The sequence below is a fragment of the Schistocerca gregaria genome, chromosome 8 (genome assembly GCF_023897955.1).
Source record: "Schistocerca gregaria isolate iqSchGreg1 chromosome 8, iqSchGreg1.2, whole genome shotgun sequence".
NCBI lineage: Eukaryota > Metazoa > Arthropoda > Insecta > Orthoptera > Acrididae > Schistocerca > Schistocerca gregaria.
The window spans coordinates 441,550,073-441,565,688 of NC_064927.1; the positions used below are offsets into that span (position 1 = coordinate 441,550,073).

At 47.9% G+C, this 15,616-nt stretch overlaps 1 pseudogene; it reads left to right on the forward strand.

Annotated features, from left to right (window-relative positions):
• The first annotated feature begins 3,093 nt into the window (after positions 1-3,093).
• On the forward strand, positions 3,094-3,211 carry LOC126285699 (5S ribosomal RNA; annotated as a pseudogene).
• The last annotated feature ends 12,405 nt before the right edge of the window (positions 3,212-15,616 follow it).

The window sequence follows — 15,616 nt, forward strand, 5'->3', positions numbered from 1 at the left end:
TCCCTGTCCAGGTAATCTGCTAAATGACCCGGTCTCACGCAGAGGTTGGTACACAGCATCAAAGGTCGTATGATGCGGCATACGGCGATTAGGATATTGTTTTTGATAAACCCGCTGTGCAGCTCGTCCGTTGTGGTGCGCTATGTAGTACGCACCAACCATATCAGTGTACTCACTCCATATGTATCGCTCCATTAGTAAACAGAGACAATGCGCTACTACACTGATGGACAGCAGTTGCCTACAACTGAAGAGCGTAATACGCCCTGTAACTACTGAAGAGCGTAATACAGCCTCCAACGGTTTAAATAATCCTCGTAGGAAAAATGACGTTAGGCAAAAATATTTATTTTGATGTCCCCTACAACCTCCCAGAGGTTGTCGGTTTAAATACTTTTCACCCTGTATAAGCAAACAGATTACATTCTTGACCCCTGTAAGATACAGCACGTGGCCACTTCCCCTGTTTGTGACTGCGTATAGAATGGAGAAGTAGTAAGTGTGGTGTCCAGGTCCTACTTTCCTGCCAAAAGCAATTTAATTGATGTGTTTGGTCTCGGTAGAACATTCCTCCATTTTGTTGCAACCAGTTACTGGTTTTTCATGCTAGCCGCAAATTAGGTCTCAAAAGTTTTTCATTTATATTCACGTTACCAATGGATCACTACGATATAATGTCTTTACGCCCGATCCATTATACTGGATTGGAATCCATGCATCCGTCTATTTTGTTCAATGACGTACCGCCTTTCAGCGGTGTTTTGTTCTGACCGACAACAAATGTTCGGTGCAAAGTTTCAAGCTTTTTAGATCTACTGCTTCACTTACAAGTGTACGAATATTTTAATAACATCAAGTAAAAGATTTCATAGTTTTTTTTTAAAAAATTCAAAAATCTTAAAATAATTTTGAAAATCATCTTATCAGTGGATTTCTCAGGGTTCCTTCCTGATTTATCATTACGCACATATTCCCCTGAAGATGTGGCTTTTGGTGCCATGAAACCGGTAGTGATCTAAAACTAAAGGACTAAATACAGATGAAACTGTTTATTAATACCCAAGATGGTTACTCATAGCTCTGCTTGCCCTACCAACGAGGTTGTCTGATGAGCGAAACATTGTATCTCCCTGTGCTGGAATCACGTAATGTGCGAGTAGTACAGGACGAGACACAGGGGTGTATGGAAGTCTGGGCTGGTCTCGGGAGCGTGCTCGGGTAGTCGAAGTGGTTAAGGCGACCGCTCGCGATAAGTGCGAATTCCGCGTTTGCGTCCCGTTCCAGCACAAATTTTCTTCCGTTTCTAGTAAATAGTAGAGCTAATGTATAATAGTATTTCCAAATTGCGAATACATTTCATGTACGAAGTATTATATCTTAATCGACGAACTGTACTCACTTTGCCACTAAGATCCATCTGTGCCTAGTGCCTAAAAAAAAAGTGCCTCAGACACTGGCATGCGGAAAAGATGTTCGGAAAAGGTGGAACAAACAGGAAGGTTTGACGTGTTTCGTAAGAATAGGAAAGCGATTGTCGGAAAACAACATAAGAAGAGACTGGGAGGACTTCTACAAAAAAAAAAAAATCTGAAATTTTCGTCAAACTTTCAATCCCAACTTGAAAGTATATTAAGTCACCACCCACTGTTTTACAGACAGAACAGGAAGTCCACACCAGAACGACAAACAAAGTTATACCATTTTGATTCGATATTTTAACAAATTATTCAACAGTGCAGAATAAAAATTAACAATATCTTCAGGGCCGGGCGGAGTGCCGAGCGATTCTAGGCGCTACAGTCTGGAACCGCGCGACCGCTACGATCGCAGGTTCGAATCCTGCCTCGGACATGGATGTGTGTGATGTCCTTAGGTTAGTTAGGTATAAGTAGTTCTAAGTTCTAGGGGACTGATGACCTCAGAAGTTAAGTCCCATTTTGCTCAGAGCCATTTGAACCATTCAGTTTGCTGTGGACCTGATGTAGATTGATCAGCTTACATCTAGCCTATTTCTGAAAAGGACTGATAAGTTCTCTTGTGTCATTAATAAACATCATATTTCTTTTGAATTTACATTTAAAGTAATTGGAAGATTATTTGACCCTTACTGATCGTTGTGGCACCTCTCATGTTACATTCTCCCACTCTGAATGTCTAGGAGTGTTACACAGAACACGGTGTCAAAGTCCACGTCTGTTGCCTACATTAAGCGCAACCCCTTGCACAGAGGTTTTCGTACCGTAAGTTGTTGGGTTGCGTAACTGCGATCTTGCTCGTAAGCACTCACGACTCTGTTTATAAAACTTTACTTCAAAAGCATTTTTGGGCAGCGCCCTCGCCCCTCCTTGCGGTGTATGGTCGCCTCCCTCCCCCCCTTAACTCCCCCCTGCCAGCTATCAAACAATATTTAATCAGGTCGCAGGCCTTTTTCGTCGCCGAGCCCGTCCGCCGCCTGCTGCGTTCTACGGGGCGCTGCGCAATTATTTAATAAGTTTGCCGTGCAAGACATGCAGGAATGTGGCGAAATTAAAATTCCCCAATATCGGTTCCTTATTACCCCATTTCATCACGGCATCAACCGGCGAGCTGAGGGCGCACGGCGACACTAAAGGGATATCGGCAAAACTTCAAACTTTGCTCTCCTGCGCCGCCGCGGAGGCCCTCAAAAATATTGCGTGCGCCTTTAGGACCCCCGCCGCCTAAAATACGCGCCGAAACAAAAAATAATATTAATAATAGCGAAGCGGGAAAGCAACGTGCACGTGGAACTTGCGGCAGAGTTGTGAGTGGGGCAGGAAGGGTTTGGCGACATTCTTCTGGGAGACTGGGCTGCTACGGCCTGGGAGTAGCAAAAGTGTCGCCTACAGAGTTCTAGGACTCATATCCGTATTAGTGCCAGTCATTGTAGCCTTCAGCTCTTCTCCTGGTTAGCCTATGCCTGCAGAAATAGTGGACATCACTGCCGTTTACTGGGGACTCGGTTTGCAGATTAAGATTGCCAGACCAACTGTAATCCAAACTCACAGTTGGATTGATAAGCTGTCTTTCTGCGCTCAATGATGAAGTTTTTATAACCATCTCTGTGTGAGTCGAGGCAACGGCCTTGCCGCAGTGGAAACACCGGTTCCCATCTTATCACCGAAGTTAAGCGCTGTCGGGCGTGGTCGGCACTTGGGTGGGTGACCATCCGGGCCGCCATGCGCTGTTGCCATTTTTCGGGGGGCACTCAGCCTCGTGATGCCAATTGAGGAGCTACTCGACCGAATAGTAGCGGCTCCGGTCAAACAAAACCATCCCAACGACCGGGAGAGCGGTGTGCTGACCACACGCCCCTCCTATCCGCATCCTCATCTTGTGGGCTGAAGACGGAGTGCTTTTTTTTCTATGTGAGTCGGGAACAGCACATTACATGCTGTACATGGAAACAAAGTATGTAATAATATTGTGAAATGTTTACAAAAGATAAGAGAATAACAGCAGCTGATGATGAAAACGATTTTGCTGAAACTCGTGTGGAAACAACAAATGAAACTGTCTGCATCAAGGCATATCCGAAGTGTTTAGAGAATGTATCGAAATTTACCGCCAATAAAGGTGTAAGTTATAGGGGAAGAAGGGTGATATACAATATGTACGAGAACGAAGAAGCATCAGTAAGTCCGTAAGACTAAGAATGAAGTGCTCGGATTAAAAATAGTGTAAGACACGGATGTAGCCTTTCACCCCTGCTGTTGAATCTGGAAATCGAAGAAGAAACGACGGAAATAAAAGAGAGGTTCAAGGGTGGGGTTAATATTCAAGGCGAAAGGATATCTATGTTAAGATTCGCTGATGACATTGCTATCCTCTCTGAAAGTGAAGAAGAGTTACAGGATGTGTAGAATGGAACAAACTTCCAATGAGTACAGAATATTGACTGAGAGCAAACAGAAGAAACGCAAAAGTAATGAGAAGTAGCAGAAATGACCACAGCGAGAAAACTAACATCATTATTGGGGATCACGAAGAACACGAAATTAATAGGTTCTACTACCTCGGCAGCAAAAGTAACCCATGATGGACGGAGCAAAGAGGACATTGCGGAACGCCAGATATAACTTCTGTTCTACTCGATAATTTAACGTCTGTCATTACGAACTGTGATCTCTCTGAGAGGAAATTACGAAATCAGTTACACAACTGAGACGACACTCCGTATGCAGGCAATTTGATTTATAGTCACTCGTGAGGAACGATATGAATAGCCTTCTGAAAATCTAGGAATATAGAATCGATCTGAGATCGCTTGTCGACAGCGCTCATTACTTTATGGGAATAAAGAGCTGGCTGTGTTACATAAGAACGATATTTTCTGAATCCGAGTTAGTTATGTGTCAATAAGTCATTTTCTTGGAGGTGATTCATAATGTTCGAGTACAGTATATGCTCCAAAATCCTACTGCAAATTGAGTTGTATGATATGGGTCTGTAATTCAGTGGGTTACTCCTATTTCTTTTCTTGAATATTGGTCTGACCTCTGCTACTTTCCAGTCTTTAGGAACAGACCTTTCGTCAAGTGAGCGGTTGCATATGATTGCTTAGAAAGGCGCTATTGTGTCTGCATACTCTGAAAGGAACCTGATTGGTATACCATCTGGACCGGAAGACTTTCCTTTCTTAAGTGATTTGAGTTGTTTCGCAACACTTAAGATATCTACTTTTATGTCACTCATCCTAACAGATGTTCTTGTTTGGAATTCTGGAACATTTACTTCGTCTTCTTTCGAGAAGGAATTACGAAAAACTGTATTTAGTAGCTCCGCTTTAGTGGCACCATCATCGGTAACATTTCCATCGCTCCTAGTTATTGCAGATTTTCCCTAATATCTCGATTCAAAGCTAAGAGCATAATATACGATCTGAAAGTAACTACTACGAGAAATGAAAACAATGACGCGTGGAATGGAAGGGGCGATCACGTACGACGTCCGACACTAACACTTGCTCTCGTTTTCGTCTGCTCTTTCCCTAACCCCCCCCCCCTTCCTTGTGGGACCACATGAAAGAATGTTTGTACGTATCCCCAGCTGAAACCTAGATGGGTCAGCTTAACGGGGTGCTGCTAGGATATCCGGTGGCCCAATCGACATCAAAAATACACTGCTTGAGACAAAAGCGAAGCACTCAGAAGAGATAGTTGGATGTCAATATACAAGTAACTTCGTTTCCACCGTCGCAGGTTATGTAAATAACTACGTTGAAATTCTTCGTGACACTAAGAAAGGCCACAAGAGTGCATTACTGACGTCATTGTCGACGGCACGTTAAACACTAGTATCCCTTTCCTTTTTTTAGTCTTCATCAGGTTCAGATAAATACCCACTGGTGATAATCCGTGCAGAACAATGAATGGTATGACGCAAGGACTTTTCCATTTGTCTCATTTGGATCACACACACACACACACACACACACACAAACACACGCGCGCGCGTTATAAAAAAACCCAAAATGCATGCAGTCAAGCAGTCAAGTTTAAACTTTGCTTTCTTAGTTGCACGAAACTTAGCATCATTACAGAAATAATAATTTTATGTTCACCCCGTGACATAAGAATTCTCTGTAGAGATATGCATCAACTTTTCTTCAGTTCTTAGTGAAGTGGGAGTCTCGATCCACCTGCTTTTTATTCCTCAGACAACATGCGACGAGTGAGTCCTCCTCTTCAGGTAACAATGAAATCAAACAATTACAGAAAGCAAGTGAACTGATCTCTACAGGTAACGTTTATCTCACGAGAAATCAAACAGTCACAAAAAGCAAGTAAACTGACCTCTGTAGGTAACGTTTAACATACGTTATTGAGATAGAATAGCAACGTGACATTTTTGAAGCAAGAAGATGTCCGCTTGGCTATTCTGAGCTGGCAGTCTTTCTGTAATTGTTCAGCTTATGTCTGCTGAGACGGATTATACGTATAGAATAAGAAAAAGTTGGTAGCAAGGTATTCCTGTGTATCTGTGTGAGTACTGAAAAACATATTTATTAATACCCCCTATTTTTGTTACCGAGATAGTAGGCTGCAATTGTTGTGTAACTATTAAATATTACCTCGATAGCCCGTATCTCGTGGTCGTGCGGTAGCGTTCTCGCTTCCCACGCGCGGGTTCCCGGGTTCGATTCCCGGCGGGGTCAGGGATTTTCTCTGCCTCGTGATGGCTCGGTGTTGTGTGATGTCCTTAGGTTAGTTAGGTTTAAGTAGTTCTAAGTTCTAGGGGACTGATGACCATAGATGTTAAGTCCCCTAGTGCTCAGAGCCATTTTAACCATTTTTTATTACGTCGATAAACAAACGTGGGAACCGTGGGAATACATCAAAAATTCATCTAATGGTCTCATTTAGCTGACGTCCCAGTACGTTGAATTAGTTGCTTTTTTCTTGTAATATCACTTTGCCTCGCAATAGTAAAGTTTCGACTGGGAAACGAAGCGAACACACAGCTCTTGGTGCCTGCGCCCATTTCTGCCTTAAGAACCGTCCTCATAAGCAGTCGCCACAAAAGAACAGGATTTCGGAGTACCTGGGGCGGCAGTTTCGTGACAACTCTTGCCGCGGCATCCCCTTCCGGGGCCGCACGTGTCTGTCTGAACCGCAGCACGGGAGAGGGCGGCCACCCCTACAACATCCGTAGTCCCCGTTGCAGCCACTGTGTCGTAATGCTTAAAAACTCGGCATGTAAATCACACGAGGAACCGGCTTTCACGCAAACTCCTTCCTTTAAAGCCGATGATACTTCTCGTTTTGACTACTAACAAGAAATAGAGGGAAGGAGAACGAACGTCTATAGCAATAAAACGATGAGGAATACACGTTAAAGCAGTCACGATGTTGTAAATTATCTGAGGAGATAAAGTCAAGGTCCTAGTCACAAATCTCAGCGAATTAAAAATAAGCAAAATGCAGATCAATTGTACTAGGGAGTACGGCGTAAAATATTTAGGTCTATAGCGGCTGTGTAAATTAGTCGCTAGTCCTTACTAGACAGTCTAGTTTTTCATTGATTGCATATGTATACCATAGATGAGATATTCGAAATACCGATAATAGGCTGCAAATAATACCAGATGTAGAGGTATGAAACCGGAATTTCCCTATAGATGGCGCTAGCCGTCAGTGTAGTGCCCGTGAGACCGCGTCTGCAGCGCCATCTGCTTCCTGTAACGGCTGACGACGAATGTCAACAAACAGTAATCCAAGTTCCATACATCGGTATCTGTGTAAAACATCTAAACATGTCGAGGTTTGCGCATACGAACTACGATCTGCGGACAGCTTTGCTTTTCTGTTGCCATTTGAAGAAAACTACTGCAGAATCGCATCGAATGCTTGTCGAAGCTCTCGCCGAACCTGGAAAAACAGTGTTTCGAGTGGTTAAAAAAATTTGAAAGTGGTGATTTTGACTTGAGAAACGACGTGCGCAGGAAAAGAATTGCAAGCCTTTCTGGGTGAAGATGATACTCAAACTCAACAGCAACCCACGGAACAAATGAACGTGACGCACAAAGCCGTTGCTCTTCGGTTGAAAGCTATGGGAAAGATGCAGAAAGTGGGAAAATGGGTTCCGCATAAACTGAATGGAAGCCACCAAGCAAATCGAAAGACCACATGTGAAATACTGCTCGACAGATACAAAATAAAGCCGTTTCTCCATCGAATAGTGACAGGTGATGAACAATGGATATACACTCCTGGAAATGGAAAAAATAACACATTGACACCGGTGTGTCAGACCCACCATACTTGCTCCGGACACTGCGAGAGGGCTGTACAAGCAATGATCACACGCATGGCACAGCGGACACACCAGGAACCGCGGTGTTGGCCGTCGAATGGCGCTAGCTGCGCAGCATTTGTGCACCGCCGTCGTCAGTGTCAGCCAGTTTGCCGTGGCATACGGAGCTCCATCGTAGTCTTTAACACTGGTAGTATGCCGCGACAGCGTGGACGTGAACCGTATGTGCAGTTGACGGACTTTGAGCGAGGGCGTATAGTGGGCATGCGGGAGGCCGGGTGGACGTACCGCCGAATTGCTCAACACGTGGGGCGTGAGGTCTCCACAGTACATCGATGTTGTCGCCAGTGGTCGGCGGAAGGTGCACGTGCCCGTCGACCTGGGACCGGACCGCAGCGACGCATGGATGCACGCCAAGACCGTAGGATACTACGCAGTGCCGTAGGGGACCGCACCGCCACTTCCCAGAAAATTAGGGACACTGTTGCTCCTGGGGTATCGGCGAAGACCATTCGCAACCGTCTCCATGAAGCTGGGCTACGGTCCCGCACACCGTTAGGCCGTCTTCCGCTCACGCCCCAACATCGTGCAGCCCGCCTCCAGTAGTGTCGCGACAGGCGTGAATGGAGGGACGAATGGAGACGTGTCGTCTTCAGCGATGAGAGTCACTTCTGCCTTGGTGCCAATGATGGTCGTATGCGTGTTTGGCGCCGTGTAGGTGAGCGCCACAATTAGGACTGCATACGACCGAGGCACACAGGGCCAACACCCGGCATCATGGTGTGGGGAGCGATCTCCTACACTGGCCGTACACCTCTGGTGATCGTCGAGGGGACACTGAATAGTGCACGGTACATCCAAACCGTCATCGAACCCATCGTTCTACCATTCCTAGACCGACAAGGAAACTTGCTTTTCCAACAGGACAATGCAGGCCCGCATGTATCCCGTGCCACCCAACGTGCTCTAGAAGGTGTAAGTCAACTACCCTGGCCAGCAAGATCTCCGGATCTGTCCCCCATTGAGCATGTTTGGGACTGGATGAAGCGTCGTCTCACGCGGTCTGCACGTCCAGCACGAACGCTGGTCCAACTGAGGCGCCAGGTGGAAATGGCATGGCAAGCCGTTCCACAGGACTACATCCAGCATCTCTACGATCGTGTCCATGGGAGAATAGCAGCCTGCATTGCTGCGAAAGGTGGATATACACTGTACTAGTGCCGACATTGTGCATGCTCTGTTGCCTGTGTCTATGTGCCTGTGGTTCTGTCAGTGTGATCATGTGATGTATCTGACCCCAGGAATGTGTCAATAAAGTTTCCCCTTCCTGGGACAATGAATTCACGGTGTTCTTATTTCAATTTCCAGGAGTGTATTTTGAGATCTTTAATGTCGTAAATCATAAGTGAATGCAGGAAAAGCATGGACATCTACTGCAAGACCAAACTACTTTGAGAAGAAGACAATGCTCTGCGTCTTGTGGGAGCTGTTATGAGCTACCCTAATAACTGGAGAAACCGCTAACACTGATCGCTACCAACAGCAAATGATCGATTTATATCCAGCATTAAGTGAGAAACAACAGGAATGTGGAAAAAGGCAACACAAAGTCATATTGCTCAGTAATAACGCCTCATCACACACAGCAAAACGGGTCAGGGAAACGATCGAGGCATTCAGCTGGGAAATACTAGGGTATTCTCCAGACCTGGCTCCGTCCGATTGTCACCTGTTGACATCAATGGGTCACGCTCCCTCTAATAAACACTTCAGTTCGTATGAAAATGTACGAAAGTGGCTCGCTGGCTGGTTCGCTTCAAAAGAGGAAGAACTGTTTTTTGGCGTGGCATTCGAGGCCTGCTGGAGATGGAGAAATGAAAGAATAGCAATGGAGATTATTTTGAATAAAATATTGTTTATCAGTTTCAGACAACAGATGTGTAGTTACTGCAACCAAATTCCGGTTTCGTACTTCTGCACCTGGCAGCCTTGAAGCCACAGTTGTAGGTTAAACACATCGTACTTGTAGATATGAGTGGTTTCTGTTCTGTCGACTGAATGGACGCCACTCGCATTTGTAATTGAATGGGCTCGGCTGTTTGATGAAAAAGTTTCATGCCTATGCTAAACCAACGACCGAGATTCTAAATGTTCAAATGTGTATGAAATCTTGTGGGATTTTATTGCTAAGGTCATCAGTCCCTAAGCTTACACACTACTTAACCGAAATTATCCTAAGGACAAATACACACACCCATGCCCGAGGCAGAACTCGAACCTCCGCCGGGACCAGCCGCACAGTCCGTGACTGCAGCGCCCAAGACCACCCGGCTAATCCCGCGCGTCACCGAGATTCTACGGGGACCAGAAATCTGTGAGGTTAATTGGCGCGAGTTGTTCGACAGGAGCCGGCCGCGGTGGTCTCGCGGTTCTAGGCGCGCAGTCCGGAACCGTGCGACTGCTGCGGTCGCAGGTTCGAGTGTGTGTGTGTGTGTGTGTGTGTGTGTGTGTGTGTGTGTGTGTGTGTGTGTGGTTTGAGGTTTTTGGGCGCTAAACAGCATGGTCATCAGCGCCCAAACGCAGAAAAACAGGAACACATGCAGTGAAGGGACTAAGACGAACAGCGATCAAGGAGAATGGCTAAAAGACGCAGACCTGACGCAGTTCCAAATCCCCACATACAGAGACAAAACAAGAGGAGAAGAAACGGACTAAGAAAGGAAAGGAAACACAAGGAAACGAGAACAGAAACCGAAGGGAAACAAGGAGGTAATCGTGACTGGCGGACCTCTCCCTAAAATCCGAGGCAACAGATTGGACAGGACACAAAACCGTAACATCTTAACCACAGTCGCTGCGTCGTCTTGCAAAATAGAGGGCAAATCCGGTGGCAAAGAAACCACCGCCCTCTGGTCAGAGAGTAAAAGACAGTCAAGTAAAATGTGGCGGACAGTAATATGGACGCCACAAGCACTGCAGATTGGGGGGTCCTCCCGCCGGAGTAAAAAACCATGCGTTAAGGGACTGTTCCAGATGCGGAGGCAAGTGAGGAGAACCTCATCCCGCCTGTATGGCTGGTAGGACGTACGCCATGGTCGCGTAGTGGCCTTTACCAGACGCAGCTTATTGTCAGAAACTGCCAGCCACTCCTCTTCCCATTGATGCATAACACGAAAACGCAAAAGGGAGGTTACAGCATGGAGGGGGACGGCACATTCAACAACGTGAGGGAGGGAACATGCATCTTTGGCAGCCACATCCGCCAGTTCGTTTCCCCTAATACCCACGTGCCCCGGCACCCTGCAGAAAGAAACCTCCTTCCCCTGCCGTTGCAGGTGGAGTAGGACATCATGCATGTTCTGGACGACCTTATCCGCTGGGTACAAGTGTTGCATCGTCTGAAGGGCACTCAGGGAGTCAGAACAGATGAGGAACTTAAGATCGGGAACACATCTCATCCGCTCCAATGCCCGCAATATTGCAAACAACTCGGCATCAAGGATGGTAAACGCCGCAGGAAGCCGTAACTTGACGACTCGATCAGGGAAAACCACAGCACAACCAACAGAGTCCCCCTGTTTAGAGCCATCTGTGAATACAGGTACATGGTCCGGATGCTGGTTTAAAATATCGTAAAATAAGGAGGTAAAAACAAACGCTGGAGTGCAGATCCTCCAGTTCTCCGACAAGTCTAGAAGGATGCTGGGCCTCTGAAGCAACCAGGGAGGCAGGCGAATAAAACCTTGTCGTTGGGGGGCCACACGCTCCACACCAAGGGACTCAAGCAAATGCTTGGCACGAAGCCCAAATGGTCTCGTTGCCCTGGGACGACTGGAAAAGAGACGTTCCATAAGCGGTCGGGCAACGGTAGGGTACGCAGGGGAGGTAGGACAGGCAAGGAAGTGACGCACCCGTCGCACCATGAGGAGATTCCGTCGGATGGCGAGCGGCGGTTCGCCTGCCTCAGCACACAGGCTGGGGATGGGACTGGTACGGAAGGCACGAGAGGCCAGCCTGATGCCCTCATGATGTACTGCGTCAAGGATCTTCAGATACGAAGGCTTTGCTGACCCATACACGGTGCAAGCACAGTCAAGACGCGATCGGACGAAAGCCCTATGAAACTGCAGCAGACGCGCCCGATCTGCTCCCCAGGACCGATGGCTCAGACACTTCAAAATATTCAGTGCCTTCAGGGCCCGCACCTTGAGGTCTTTAAGGTGAGGCAACCACTACAACTTGGAATCAAAAGTGAGGCCCAGGAACCTCACAGTGTCTCTAATAGGAAGAACGGTGTCCCTCAGACGCAATTCAGTGGAGGTAAAAGGACTCCGAGAACGATTAAAACGAACACACACAGATTTGTCTGCAGAAAAGGTAAAACCCGTCTTTGCAGTCCATGCCTCTAAGCGCTTTATCGTAAGCTGCAATTGCCGACTAGCAGTGACAAGACTGGAGGAAGAACAGAAAACAGCAAAATCGTCCACAAACAAGGAGCATTGGGCAGGACTCCGGATAGTGGACGTGATACTGTTAATAGCGACGGCAAAGAGGGTGACACTTAAAACGCTGCCCTGAGGAACACCATTCTCCTGCATTACCAACCCGATACCGAAAGAGGCGGTGAGAAAGAAAGGACCGAATGAAGATGGGGAGACGGCCACGAAAGCCCCACTCATGGAGTTGATTGAGGATAAGGTGGCGCCAAGTAGTGTCATACGCCTTATTAATGTCAAAGAAGACCCCTAGACAATGCTGGTTACGTAGGAAGGCCTGCCGGATGGCGGCCTCAAGCAGGGTCAAGTTGTCTATAGTGGAACGACATCTCCGAAAACCACACTGAGAGGGGCTAAGGAGCTGCCTGGTCTCGAGCAGCCAAACCAGGCGGCGGTTGACCATGCGTTCCAACGTCTTCCCAACACAGCTCGTCAAAGCAATACTCCGATAACTAGTGGGATGCGTTCGGTCCTTCCCTGGTTTGAGGAGGGGAATCAAAATCGCCTCCCTCCACGAGTCAGGGAACGTGCCAGATGACTATATCATATTAAAACAGTTCAGGAGAACTTCCTTGGATGGCAGCAACAAGTGCCGCAGTATCATGAGCCACAGACAGCGCAGAATCCAGTTCCCACATTGTGAAGGGGCAGTTATAGGGTTCAGAATTTAGAGACCGGAAGTTCAAGTGACCCATCTCGATGGCGGTGCGGTAGCGGCAGAAATCTGGATCACAGTTAATAGTGGCGGTAGAGTCCGCAAAATGCATGGCCAGTGTCTGGGCAATGTCTCTCGGCGCCGTGAGGAGACATCCCTGATGCAGCAATGCCGTGACAGGTAGCTGGCTGAGTTTCCCGGAAATCCTCCTGATGGCTTCCCATACATTCGTAGAACTAGTGGAGCGAGAGATGGAGTTCAAGAACGATTGCCATTACCGTCGTTTGCTCTCTTTAATCACTCGCCGCGCTCTGGCCCTTGCCACCCGAAAGGCCGCAAGATTGTCAGCTGAGGGACGGCACTTGAAGCGGCGCAGAGCTGCACGGCGGGCTCGGATGGCTGAGCGGCACTCAGTGGTCCACCAAGGGACAGGACGCCTCTTGGGATGACCGGATGACCGTGGGATTGACAATTCAGCAGCATGGGAGATCACGGCTGTAACATGGTCTACCCATTCGTGGAGGCTGGCACGGTATTCCAAAACAGCCAGTTGGCTGAAAAGTGTCCAGTCAGCTCTGCAGCGGTGCCACCAGGGCGGCAATGGTAATGCCACGGCCTCATCCAGGAGGCGAATCCAAAGGGGGAAGTGCACTAGAGTGGAGGTCAACAGCAGCCTCCCACAGAGCAGAATCCGCAAGTGCTGGAGAGCAAAGGGAAAGGTCAATAGCCGATAACGACCCGGAAGCAGTACAGAAATGAGTGGGAGCACCAGAGTTGAGAATGCACAGTTCTTCAGACATCATGAGGCTTTCCAGAATGCGACCCCTGGGGCAAGTAGTCGTAGAGCCCCATAAGACATTATGAGCGTTGAAGTCCCCCAGAAGAAGAAATGGGCGGGAGAGTTGGCTAATAATGTCCGTGAGAGCCTCAGGGTCTATGGCATCCTGAGGCGGTAAATAAACTGAACAGACTGTGAGCGTCCGACCCACAAGAATGTCAACTGCAACTGCTTGCAAGTCGGTGACGAGAGGGGGCTCAGATGAGGGGTGCATGTAACGGACAAAAACCGCAACACCACCCTTTGCCCTTTCCCCCGTCAGATCATCTTTTCGATATATGGTATAGCCCCGTAAAGAAGGAGCATCAGTGGCCCGAAAATGTGTCTCTTGGAGACATAAACACAAGGGGCACTCTCGTATAAGGAGTTGTAATTCGGCCACATACGTCCTGAACCAATTCAGGCTCCACTGTAATATGGGAGCCAGTGATCAGGGTGGCTGAACTTTCACCCTGCCTCTGTGCTTTGGAGATGAGCCCGCACTGGCCGGAGATTTATTCCTGGAGCGAGAAAATCGCCCTCGGTTGACATCAATGTCCTTAAGCTCCGATGACGACCCACGGGAGATGTCAGACAGTATGATGGCCTCGTCATCGGACCGACGCTGACTAGTCTCCTCAGGTGGCAAAACCTTCACCTTCTGAGGCTTTGTCTTGGGGGGCTTAGAATGCAGAGCCTTGTAAACAGTTGGAGGTTTACTGGCCTGGGCAGAAGGCGCCATATGGGGAGAGGCAAGAAGTACCCCAATGTCAGCAACCACGGCCTTGTCCGACGTAGCGGGGAGAGCCGCAAGTTGCAAAACAACCGCAGCAGCACAAGTGCTGGTATTAGTGCTAACACTAGCAACCTCCGTTTGCGTAGCAACAGTGGCCAGTTGTAACGGTTTTTTGAGAGCGGAAGTGAAAGATGTTGAAAACACAGGAGGTTGCATGGCCTTAAAGAGCTTCTTGGCCTCACCATAGGGGATGCGCTTAGATGTTTTAATCCCCTGTACCTTCCGTTCTTCGAGATAGATGGGGCAGATCCGGCTCCAGACAGGGTGACTCCCAGAGCAATTCACGCACTTCACAGGCGATGAACAATCGGCTCCGTCATGGGCAGGCTGACCACATTTACCACAAGTGGCTATCCCATTGCACCCCAACGTAGTATGCCCAAAGCGCTGACATTTAAAACAGCGCATTGGGTTGGGGAAATATGGCCGTACTGGCAAACGGAAGGACCCCGCTTTAACATGCTCCGGGAGTCTCGGGCAACTGAATGTGAGAATAAACGAGTCAGATTTAACGAGGTCCCCATTGACTCGTTTCATAATGTGCTGCACGTCAACAATTCCTTCGTCAGCCCACTCAGATTTTAGCACGTCTATGGGGATATCCACCAAGTCCCTACACGTCACAACACCCTTACTATAATTCAAAGTGGAGTGGAGCTCGGTCTCGACAGCGTACTCTCCTAGACAATTTGCTTTCCGAAGGGCAGCGACTTGACGGGAACTAGAAGTCTCAACTAAAAGAGTCCCATTGCGCAGTCGCTTTACAGATTTCAGCGTTCCTGCAATTCCCTCAAGACCCTTGTGGATGTAAAAGGGAGAAACCCTCTCAAAGCTACCCTCCTTCCTTTTAATAATCAAAAACACATTCTGGTTATCAGCATGTGCTCCGTTACTACAGTCTGTTAATCTCTAGCAACACCAGGCGCTGGAGGACTCGCAGCGCGTAGCCGCTTTTTCGTTGGGGTGTGTTTTCCTACCAGTGGCCCACCCAAGCCACTGGTAGGGGGAAATGTAGAGGTCGAAGGGTCCATTGCGGTCCCACGAGCAGCTAGGGAACTAAAGGTCCGCTCAGACAGAGC